The sequence below is a fragment of the Fundulus heteroclitus genome, chromosome 10, assembly GCF_011125445.2.
Source record: "Fundulus heteroclitus isolate FHET01 chromosome 10, MU-UCD_Fhet_4.1, whole genome shotgun sequence".
NCBI classification, from domain to species: domain Eukaryota; kingdom Metazoa; phylum Chordata; class Actinopteri; order Cyprinodontiformes; family Fundulidae; genus Fundulus; species Fundulus heteroclitus.
The window spans coordinates 28,667,100-28,679,134 of record NC_046370.1 but is presented as its reverse complement, the minus strand read 5'-3'; positions in this window follow the sequence as shown (position 1 = coordinate 28,679,134).

Below are 12,035 nucleotides of genomic sequence, written 5' to 3'. Positions count from 1 at the left end.
GCACACATACACACAGAGCTGGTTTTGAGAGTTTAATGCAAACAGTGGATAGTGGATGCTGAGAACCAGAGTCAGTTACCGACGGGAGTTGAAGCGTGCAGGAGCTGGCTGACTGGGATGGACCAGAGAAGACGAAGCAGGATCTGGAGATGGGACTGCTGAAAACCCTGTGGTGCAGCGATGAAAAAGTTCCTTGGATGCCGGGGCTACGGTAAGTCCAGACTGAGCAACGACAGGGTTCCTTGGACGCAGGTGCTGCAGTAAATCCCACAGGGTAATAGAGTGAAATCCGGTAGGTGCTGGGCTGCTGCAGAACCAGAACTGCAGATGAGAAAATAACCAGGACTAGTGATGGGTCTGGCAACACCGATGCATCGGCGCATTCCATCCATCCATCCATCCATCCATCCATCCATCCATCCATCCATCCATCCATCCATCCATCCATCCATCCATTCATCCATCCATCCACTTCCGCTTATCCGGGATCGGGTCGCGGGGGTAGCAGCTTCAGTATGGAGGCCCAGACGTCCCTCTCCCCAGCCACTTGGGCCAGCTCCTCAGGAGGAATCCCAAGGCGTTCCCAGGCCAGCCGGGAGACATAGTCCCTCCAGCGTGTCCTGGGTCTCCCCTCTGGGCCTCCTCCCGGTGGGACGTGCCCGGAACACCTCACCAGGGAGGCGTCAAGGAGGCATCCTGACCAGATGCCCGAGCCACCTCAACTGGCTCCTCTCGACGTGGAGGAGCAGCAGCTCTACTCTGAGTCCTCCCCGGATGACTGAGCTCCTCACCCTATCTCTAAGGGAGAGCCCAGACACACTACGGAGAATATGTGCCAAGAGCACACGTGGACACCCTTATGCTTGAACATGGTGTTTGTGATGGACAATCCATGACGAGCACAGAAGTCCAACAACAGAACACCACTCGAGTTCAGATCGGGTGGGCCATTCCTACCCTGAGTAGAAAGCTGCTACTCTGAGTAGTTCTCCATCACTTTGTCATACTCAGCGTTTCCGGTTTCAGAACAGATGATGTAAGTCAGGTAACTAAACACAGCGTCCGATCAACCATGAGTTAAACGTGAAAACGAGCATGAAAAAAAGCCTGATTAATGGAACGCAAATAACTTGATTCACCATGGCAACGACAGAAAATAAGCTTGGAAGTGCGCATGTCCTGCGAGTGGAATTAGAAATCTATAAAGAAGGCATATGGACAAAATTAAACCACAAGAAACAATGCTGTTGCTGGTGAGGTTTGGTTCCCCAAGGGGATGGGTTAAGATGCAGAAGGGAATTTCTCCATCAATAAAGTTCAATTATTATTAAAAAGCGAGTTGGCGGCAGAGAATTCTTTTTAGATAACATTTGGCAACATCTTGACATCGAAGTGGGCAGGCAGACCCAAAGTCCCACAGATGATGCCATACAGGAGGTGCATAGATAAAAAAAAAAAAAAAGCCAGTCCACAAGCATCCTCATTCACAACATGTTTACTTAGAGGTTATTACATTATGACACAGGTTGACATTATTTCTAGACTGTATCTAAAAAAAAAATCAAAGATATTTTAAATTTAAATGAAAATATAAAATAATACATGCAACATACAATGCCTTAAATTGTATTATTGTGTATACTAGGTCATCAAATCAGTGTCAGTTAAGTCTGTCAACTGGGTTGTAGTGATTTTTAAGGTCCAGCAGGTGTCAGTATTCAGTAACACAGTATCAATACAGTTTGGCAACGTGTCGAATCGCTTCATGATGCTTCATCTACCCATCACTATCCAGCAGCGCAGCACCGAGCAAACTTAACCTGACTGACGAGGAGTAAGTCGAGACGGACGAGAACTGGACTTGGCAGGCATGACGCTGGTGAAGACTGAAGAGAACTGGACTTGACAGGCTTGGTGTTTGTAATGACTGAAGACGAGCCGGCGACGGGGAACAAACTGGGGTGAGTTTTATAGCCAGATGAGCAGGTGGAGCCAGTCCATGGTTAATTGCAGCCTGACAGGTTTGCCTAATCAGGGGTTCACTGGTGGAGAAGGAGCCAGGAAACGCTCAGGGTGCAGTCAGCAAGGCTGCACCATGACAATTTACTACAACAGAGTATTTACAGGTCTGCCCAAAAATACCATCACACAACTGCAACTGATCCAGAATGCTGCTGCTTGTGTTCTCACCAAAACCAGGAATATAGAGCCACACCCCATGTTTGAAGTCCTTATACTGGCTCCCTGTAGCTCAGAGAATAGACTTTAAAATACTTTTGTTAGTTCATAAATCACTGAACGGCTTAGCACCAAAATGCATTGAAGGTCTGTTGTTGCTGTATCAATCCTCCAGACCACTCTGATTTTCTGGTCCACTCTGCATACCCAGAACCAAAACCAAACATGGAGAAGCAGCATTTAGTTCCTATGCTACTTCAAATCTGGAACAAACTTCCAGAAAACTGCAAATCAGCCAAAAGACTGAGTTCCTTTTAATTAAGACTGAAAACCCACCTGTTTAGAGTTGGTTTTGACCCACAATAACAGGAACATTGACCAACATATTTGATGCGTATTAATGTTTTCACTTGATTCAATTTAATGTTTGTTACTGGTCTCACAACCGGTGACTTTTTGGATATGTTTAATGTTTTTATATATAATGTAAAGCACTTTGAACCGCCTTGCTGCTGAAATGTGCTATACAAATAAACTTGACTTGACTAATGGTTAACGGCTGGATGAAGCCATTTATAATCAATTTATTGTGTTCATTCTTTTTATGTCATAGAAAATAATGACCCATTTTAAATATTTACATAATCCTAGTTATCCATGTATTAAGTACCCCTGAGCTGAACCTTGCAATTTTGGTGCCCTGGGCCACATTGTTTGCTGTGTAAACTGTATTTATTTATTTTATTTTATTTCACACATTTTAGTCTAATAATAGAAGGTTATAAGATAATTAATAAGAAATACATTTGGTCTTCTAAATTTAGCCATTTTGAGAAAGCCAAATATGTGGCAAAACTGTATTAAGAAGATTATATTCCATTTGGAAGCTAGTGTTCATGTTGTTTTCTGTCTGTATGGCGGTTTAAAAAAGTTTCATGGCTTACCCATTTTTATTAGCACAGTAAAAATAGACTTTTAGAGCTCCATATGTGTAAATTTTTTTTTAAAAGCGTCCTCAGTGGGGTCTATTTAGGACAGGCATCGATTAAATTTACTTGGCGCTCAACAGTACAAGCGTAACAGGCAGCTGCTGCAGAGAGACCACTGGATGTGTTCAAAATGTATTATTTTTTTTAGATTATTGACTTAAAAAAAATTAAAGATGCATCATATTTACACAGCACCTAAAGTATCTCCAGTAACATTATTAGGCAACTTTAGCTTTTATGAAATTAAGCAAGCCTAAGAAAATCAGACCCTCAATACAAAACAAGAGCAGAGCCGCAACATGTTCTGCCTCCAAATAGCACAAATAATCTGACAAAGTGGGAGGTGTTACTAAAAAAAAAAACGACATTTGGAGCAATTCAATTCTTCACCAGGAAAAAGGCCATGGTTCAATAATCTAATTGGCCAACTCTTTTCTGAAGTATTTCTTTTAAAATTGGGACAAAAACTAACATTCTTTTCAAGCTTTACTGTCCTATTATGTTGACACTGAGAACGGGGCGGTAAGAGTATTTTGTGAAATATATTTCAGATAAAAGACAGAGGATGAAAAGCTTCATCTGGAGTGGTTTCCTTCGCCATTGGTTTAAAACAGGAATACTGTTCCCATTATTTCCAGTGATGGAAAGACTAAGCAGAGACTCATATTATGTTTACACTTACGACAAATCTACATGAAGACACCTTAAAAGAATAAAACTGTTGGCTTTTGTGCATCAAGAAGATACAAACTATACATATTAATTAGCCTGGTGTGGTGTACAATGATAATTTTGACCAAAAAAACTATTTTCACCTGGTATGACCTCTTCTTGTCCCATTCATAGAGGAAAGGCTGTTCTAACATTAGTTCACAGCTGTTTCAGGTGGAAAACACTAAGTCTCAAAGAGAAACTGAAGATCATATTCCAATTTCAGAACCCACCTAACATTATTTAGGTCAACTGTGACTGCAGGAACATATTGGAAAGGTTAGCAGTCACTCTCAGAAGCTCTACAAATTCACTTAAACACAGATTTTCCCCACATTTATTGGGTCATCTAATTGCTGTACATCACTAGGTAGATCTACTTATTCATTATTTCCTTTGCATGTGATTGACAGCAGTGAAATTTGATCACAATGAATGGGCTGTTCATATTTTCTGAATTTCTATTTACAATACAAAGCAATTGATCCAGTTATGTCTTTGATTCCTTTTTTTTGCTTCCATGTTTTTAGTCACAATTTTTTGTCTGCAGTTTTAGCAGCAGCACCCCTTCAGCAGCTCGCACCTTAGGGAACCATTTAAGTGGCTTCTGGCCTCTTCAGCATCAATAACAGCTTGACGTCTTTGGTGATAGATAGTTGAGGATGATGGGTATTGATTCATTGTTCTGGGCCAAAAGCCTGAAGTTTATTTAAATTCTTGGGCAGTCTTGTATGAACAGCATTTTTTTTGCCATTTCCTTTGTTTTTGCTGCATGGACTGTGCTGTTTACCAGCTTCTATTCTGCCACCTCCGATGACAGCATAGATACTGGCGGGGGTGGAGCGGTCCTGTCATCCAGAGCTATCAAGGAGGTGTCCGCAAAGTTGGAAAAAGAAAGAAAAAAACCTGGGCATGGCATCACCACCAACACATTGTACTGTTTCTTGAATCACCTCAAGTTAGATTTGTTCTTTTCCAGACAACAGACTTTATTTAACTTTATTTGTGTTTTAAATTAAAACTTTCTGGTTATGGAAACTTTTCCTCTGGGTCAGTTAGATACAAATGTTCGATAAAACAGAGAAACTGTTCTGTCACACATTATATAATAACGTGTGACAGAACAGTTTCTCTATCATCTGAGATAACCTTTACCCTTAAAAAAAAGTTTTTTTTCTATTTGGAAAAAATTTGAAAGATGATGTGTCATTTTCCTCGTTTAGTCAGAACAAGAAGGAATAAATCATTAAAGCTCATTTTGGGCTTCAAAAAGAAGAAGGAACACACAGAATCACATTGCTAAAAGATGAGTTCACTCTTTTTTTATTTGCTGTTTCAATTTTATGTTGGCACTTGTTGATTTTCAGATGAAAGGGGTATTCAGCCACCAACAACAAAGACCTTATTTTACCTGATACTGGAGAGACCTGGTTAATGAATATGGTAAGTGTCTTGGGACAAGGGTGATGGAAGCCTGCTGGAGAGGATCCATGCTAATGGGATAATGTGACAGTGAAGTGTGTGTACGTGTACTATGAGAAGCTAACAACTTTCAGACTGTCAGAGGACATCCATGTGACAATTGTTGAGGAAAATATCTTAGTTGTTATATTAATCAGGCAGTTGTATGGAGCATAACAAAACAAACCCCCAGGTTTAAGGTATGTCTCTCCTCTGTTGCTGGGTAAAGATAACATGCAGTTGAGTTTTATGGCAGGGGTGTAGGTCATTTGGCTTGACCCTTTGCAGAGTAGAAGAGTCTATTTGTTTTAAGAACAGATCACCACCCCCTCCTGAAGAGATGGGGGGGTCTCACCCTTAAAAAGATGTGTTCAGAGTTGTGAAAGTTAGACAGAAATATTTTACATCGCCAGGATGTCAGCTGGTAAAGAATACAACAAAATGGTAATGTAAAATTCTGTCTCCATTGGAATTCCTAATGAATTAAATATGCATATTACACTGTTTACCTCTGATCAATGCTTTTCTCATTTACTGTCAAATCTTAAACCGGGGTAAAAATGGGCCTTCAGAGCTAAGCAGGATTAGGCCAGTACTATTAAATAAACACAACCTATGTATCTGAATAAAGGAAAAATGAAACAAGGGAAAAGAAAACATTTTGCAGAATGAGGATTATACATTTTCTTATGTTGGATGTTGATATTTGAGGAAAGTGATGTAATATAAAGTGCCAAGTTTACAATCTAATGACAAGAACAATTGATCTAAAAGAATATTTTTACTCTTAGTGTCATTCTGTTTTGAAAATGCAATGAAGTTATATCATAAACAAATAGGAATAGCTGCTAAAAATCTCTATTTGTCATTATATCGATATTTAAAAACAACGGATTTTTAATCATTTGTAGCCGGTTATTAAAAATATTGTGGAAAGTCCAAAGAACCTCTTGCTGCTCTGTAGTTGCAGGTAGCAGACCTCTGGGATAGACTAACACAAGGTGGTAGAGGTGGGAATCTATTACTATCCTGACAAATCGATTTGATTTTCATTTTCAGGGCCAGGAGTTGGTTCAAAATCCTATTTTATTATGATTTTTTTAGTCTCGAGTACAGCTGTCTCAGATAAATACCGACAAGATTTTAGGGATGCACATCGATGAAACAGAAATCATATTGATCGATATCGATAATTATCAACAAATTGAAAATATATATTTTAAGTGCAGCCCTGGACATTTTATGCTGTTGCTTAGCGACCTATTTTTAGATAAAGAACACACAAACACTGAATTCAAACTCAACCCTTTATTCAACCAACATTTTACCAAAACTGCAAGTTTTTGAAAAAGAAAAAAGAACTCATGCTCTTTGAACCTTTTTAAGGGGGCGGAGCTTGCTTCCTGGGTCTGCATTTGTGATTGGTTGGGAGGATGGAATGACTGCATTCTGTTATTCTATTGAACTTTTTATTTACCCTTTTTTTCCTGTCATCGATATTATCATCCAGACCTGTGAGATACAGTTTGTTGGTCTGCTGCTTTTCTTTTTTAACTCCGGTTGATGCCTGGTAATATGAGCCTTCATATTTGTGATGTTACAAAATTGCCTCATCTTCATTTTGTAAATCATGCACGCTGTGAAGATCATGTCAAGCTCGGTCTTTCCAGGCATTCGATAAAAACAAGTCTAAAATGAGTCCAAATATTTGCCTTCGACGAAGGAGGGGCAATTTTGTTTGTTTCCTCTTTGTTTTGGTGCTTTCTACACATGCGTACGTTCCAGACTTGGCTGTGGGTGGCGTCATGATTTCCCGCGTTATTACGTAACGTAACATTACATAACCAACAGCTAGCGGATTGGTTGTATGTTTTTCATTTTCTAAAATCGATTTTCGGACATTTTAGATTGATTCTCAATCTTGGTAAATGTGAATTGGTATCATTGTGAAGGGGAATAAAATCAGGGAGCGGAGAATGTTGAGGAGAAGTTTTAAAGCAGGGAGTGATTCTAAAGCAATATCCAAAGCTTTGAGCATCTCACAGAGCACTATTGAACCTGTCACCGAAGAATGTAGAATGGAGTGCAGCACAACAGCAAAGCTACCAAGGCATGACCATTCACCTAAACTCACAGCTGGGCAAGGAGAATAATAATCAGAGAAAAAGACCGTAGGAACTCTGGGGAAGCTGCTGAGTTCCAGAGCGCAGGTCTGAGAGTCAGGACTCTAAAAGAGTGACAAAGGAGAAAGTCACTACAGAAAGAAAGCTGGAAGACCTGCTGTTTGCAGTTCGCCACATGCCATGTAAGGGACACCAACAACATGTAAAAGAAGGTGTAACATAATTTTCCTCTCACAATTATGCACCATACTTTGTGTCGGTCTGTTATAAAATCCTAATAAAATACATTGAAGTTTGTTAGTCCAATGTGATAAAATGTCTCCCAAAAAATTCAAGAGGTCATTTTGTAAGGCGCATTACTTTGCATTGACAATATCCTTGAGTTTGGTGCTCACACGGTGAAAGAATAGCATAACCTTAAAATAACAGAAGCAGATGTAATCAATATTTCATATTTCAATTTATTTATAGCCTATCAGTTACAGCTGAGCAATTCTGTTTTTTTCTTCTTCTCTGCTTCTTTCTCAGAGACATAGAGAAGGGCCTTTAGGCACACAGACATGATTACCAAGGGTTGAGAGGCAGGAAATGAGAGTGGCCCCTTCAAGTCTTCTCAGTTTGCCCTGAATCAGAAGACACCAGAAGTCACCATTGAGACAAAGCTCCAACTGGAAGCACTGATTGAGGATGATTCTGTAATTAATCTGCAAACTAATTATATTGGATATACGTTTCTTGTCTTTCAAGGGAATTAATAACGGACAAGCAGTTCTTAATCAACTTAACAAAGCTCTTCATGCAAATGTTCTTTTATTTGTTGAGGACTTTAAATGGGCAACCCTAAGTGGCAGAATAAAAACAAATGTATGCTAAATGAAATAAACTACAGTGTACACAGCTCCTTTTAATCCCAGACTGGATCATGAGAACATCGTTCCGCTTTGCTGTTCTGCTGTGAAACATCCAAACGTCCGGCTCACTCAGAGAGAATCTAAAAATAGGCTGAGGTTGGAGAGGTGAGGAGTCTGGGAATGATGAAACGAAGCTGTAAACCTTAGGCATCCATCTGTACTTTACCAAGGAAATGGCGGTGCCATTTATTATTTCCAGTGATGTGCACTTAGGCAGTGTTCGCAGTTAACAAGTGGGCTCTTAACACAAGACAACAAGCGTGGGTTGCAAGACATGCATGTTGTGTTTTCAATTTTTTCCCCATTAAGGCAATAGACTAAAAAATGTTTCTCAGACAATGAAACATTTTCATTTAATATTTTATAACGCGCCAGAATCTGAAAAATTATCACTTTCTGATTTTAACTTTCTCTTTCGCTTTATTTTTACTCTATTACCCAAAAGTACATCATAATCAATATGTACAATTTAGAAAACAACCAAAATAATATTTCATTTGATATAGGTATACAATTGTGCTCTGCCATTCTTTGTCATGTTCTGCAGGCAGTCATATGAGCCCCTCAAGTGGTATACAGGGGATTTTTAGAAAACAAAATTCAAAATTTTGTCAAAAGGACTGTATGCTAGTTAAATATTCTCAGCAAAATTGTTGTTTTTTTGGTATTTTTTTTAATTCCTCTTGTTTTGGCATGCTTTCATGCATGTTGGTAGGAACTCTGAAATAGAAGGGTTTGGTTTGTTAATATGTTTTTAAAAAAGATATATAATTTAAGCCATATCTGTAGCAGATGGTCACATATGATCAACTAACCAAGCAATGAAGATGTTTTTGTATCCAACAACACTACATCCTGCATGCATGGCAGATTTTACACCAAAATAGGTTCTCAGGGAGAAAATGACAAGAGCAATATATTTTAGGAAGAACTAGAAATCCCATTTTTTTCTGCATATAAATCAAAGGATATGAATTATAAACTGGGTTTTAAATAATCTAATAAATGTGATATAATATAGTCTGGGTTTGATCAGTCCTTTTATTGTGGCTTCTATGGTCCTCCCGCCTTAGGATGACCCTTTTGCCAAAAAGGCAACAAAAACTTTGTTTTTTTTGGGTTTTTACAAATCAGGTGAATGTTTCATGAATCTGAACAGACCTTTTGAATCTATATTTGAAACTCTATGCTTACATAAGATTACAGGACATATTATAACATAACATAACATACAACATACCAACCAAGGCTGATCAAAGTGCTGAACCTAAAAACAAATAAATACATCCCTTGGAACACAATAATGAAACATTAAATTGCCACGAAGATCCTAATAAAGGTGAAGTCTATTTCGCAAAGGGACTTGCGATTGCTGTAAGGATGACTTTGTCTGTCAGAAAAAAAAGCCCTGTAAAAAAGGCTGATATTTACTACAGTAATATTTACAGTGTCAGACATATAGCAATAAGGATTTCAGAACTCCACTGAGTACCTCTGATTGAGTGATACTATCACAGGAACAAACCAAGAGCAGGAAAAAGACGCCACATGGGGTTTAACACCAAAGATCTTTATTTAGACCCCGCTGCACTGTTTCCCCTCATTTAACCATTATTAACACGAGCTGCGGGGAGTTTGTTTCAGTATTAATTATAGACCACCTATTTTTACATATACGTACTCCCTCATAGAACCTGTCTGTCGGTATGTCATGGACATTATTTAATGTCTCTTTGAGAACATTCTGAGGGTGTAAAGGTTTTTTATTTAAAACATGTGAGCTAATGCGTGAGAGCAGACCCCAGCTGGCATGATCAACTATTCCCTGGGAATCACAGAAGCGACATTCCCAAGAGATCAAAGTTTTGAGCTCTGCTTTTGTGTAATACAGATACTTTGCTTTCATTGTGGAAAAAGCTGTCTGTCTGATTGTCTATCTGTCTGTCTGAACTTGCGTCTTGTTTGGTGCACAGCTGCAAGCTTTTTGTCTCTGTTGGCCACCGGGTTACATGGCAACAGTCTCCACATGGTAATTAATAGGTTTTACTTGCAGAACCCTTGAGTGTGATGAGAGTCTGGTTCATCAGTAGCATCCTCAACTGTGCCTTCTGCCTAAAGGAGAGGACGGTTTCAGAAAGGCTTGCAGTTATTCTTCAACAAAAAGAGCCCAGAACATTGGGTTTAATATTCCTCATACTAGTATACGTAAGATTCTTATTAGGATTATTATCAACAGCTCCCCACATTACATAACTTAGCTAGAAATCTCTGGGATTTAACTTGCTGGAAGGAATTAGTTTAATTAAAGTCATGGTCTTTCCATTGTCATAAACTACAACCATCCTGTCTTTACGGCATGTGACTGGGATTATAGTGAGGGAATCACTGGCAAGGCAATTTAATCTGACATGCCCTTAATTACCCTAAATTGACATTTCAATCTCTAATCACATCGTACAGCTCTTCAGTATGACAGTAAAGCTATCAGTAGACAGCCAATTTATACAGATGGGTTCCAATTTATATACCAGACATGTGTTAAAAAAATCTACTTTGCTTTTTTGCAATGGGCATTCATTGGCACGGTACATCCCCAATTCCTCAATGCTGTCATTATGATACACTGCCTTGAAAAAGTATAATCAGCCCTGTACGTTTTACACAAAAAATACAAATTACAAGTGGATTGCACTTGTTAGCCTAACACAAATGATGGAAAAGGAAAATGATGTATAGTTTTCCATTGAAAAAATAAATACAGAAGAGGTTTACATGAATATGTGTTCCTTGGTCATCAACCCCGTGATGGTTAGAGTACTTTGCAGCTTCTAACAGGTTTGGCCTTTATTTAGCTGCTTCCCTGTCCCTGCTGAAAAAAAATATCCACCAGCATGATGCTGTCAACAACATATTTTATTGTGGGGATGGGATGTTAGATTTCCTTCATACATATAGTGTTTTGCATCTAGGTGAAAAGGTTACATTTTGGTCTCTCCTGACCAGGGCGTTGTCTTACACATGGTTTCTGTTTCTGCTACATTTGTTTCTCAACACTGGTCCTCAAGGCTCACTGTCCTTCCTACTTATAGATGAGCACCTGATTCTAATCATTGCATTAACTCTTCTGCATGTCCACAATAGCTTCAGAAGCTTTTTAATCCTCCAATCATTTAAGTCGTGTGTGTGACAGCTTGGCAACAGCTGAAATATGGAGATATCTCAAAGGAGATAAAAAAAATCCAATCTCTGTGGGACCTGCAGGTCTGTAAAAACTCTAACCAGTCCCTGCCGTTTGGTTCGAAGGGCAAGGACTTGTCAGAGTTTTGTTTCTTTGTTGCTCTGCTGCTCTTACCGTCCACTTTGAAAATGGCTGAGTTACATGAAGCAAACTGCGTACAACTTCATGAGAAGAAGAGGAACGCCTCAGTAGGAAGAAATATAACCAGAGTAGATTTGGGAGATTTTTTTCATCTGATCCCCCTGAGGTGTGGAAGAGCAGGTAAGACGGTTTTGCACATGCACAGTTGTTCAAAAAGGGACTTGGGGAAACTTACGGAATAATCGACAACTATGCCTTTAAGATTCAAATTAAATACATTTGCGTTTGTGGTTGTATCATCACAAAATGTGAAAAAAATCACAAGTAATTATTTCTGCGGCAA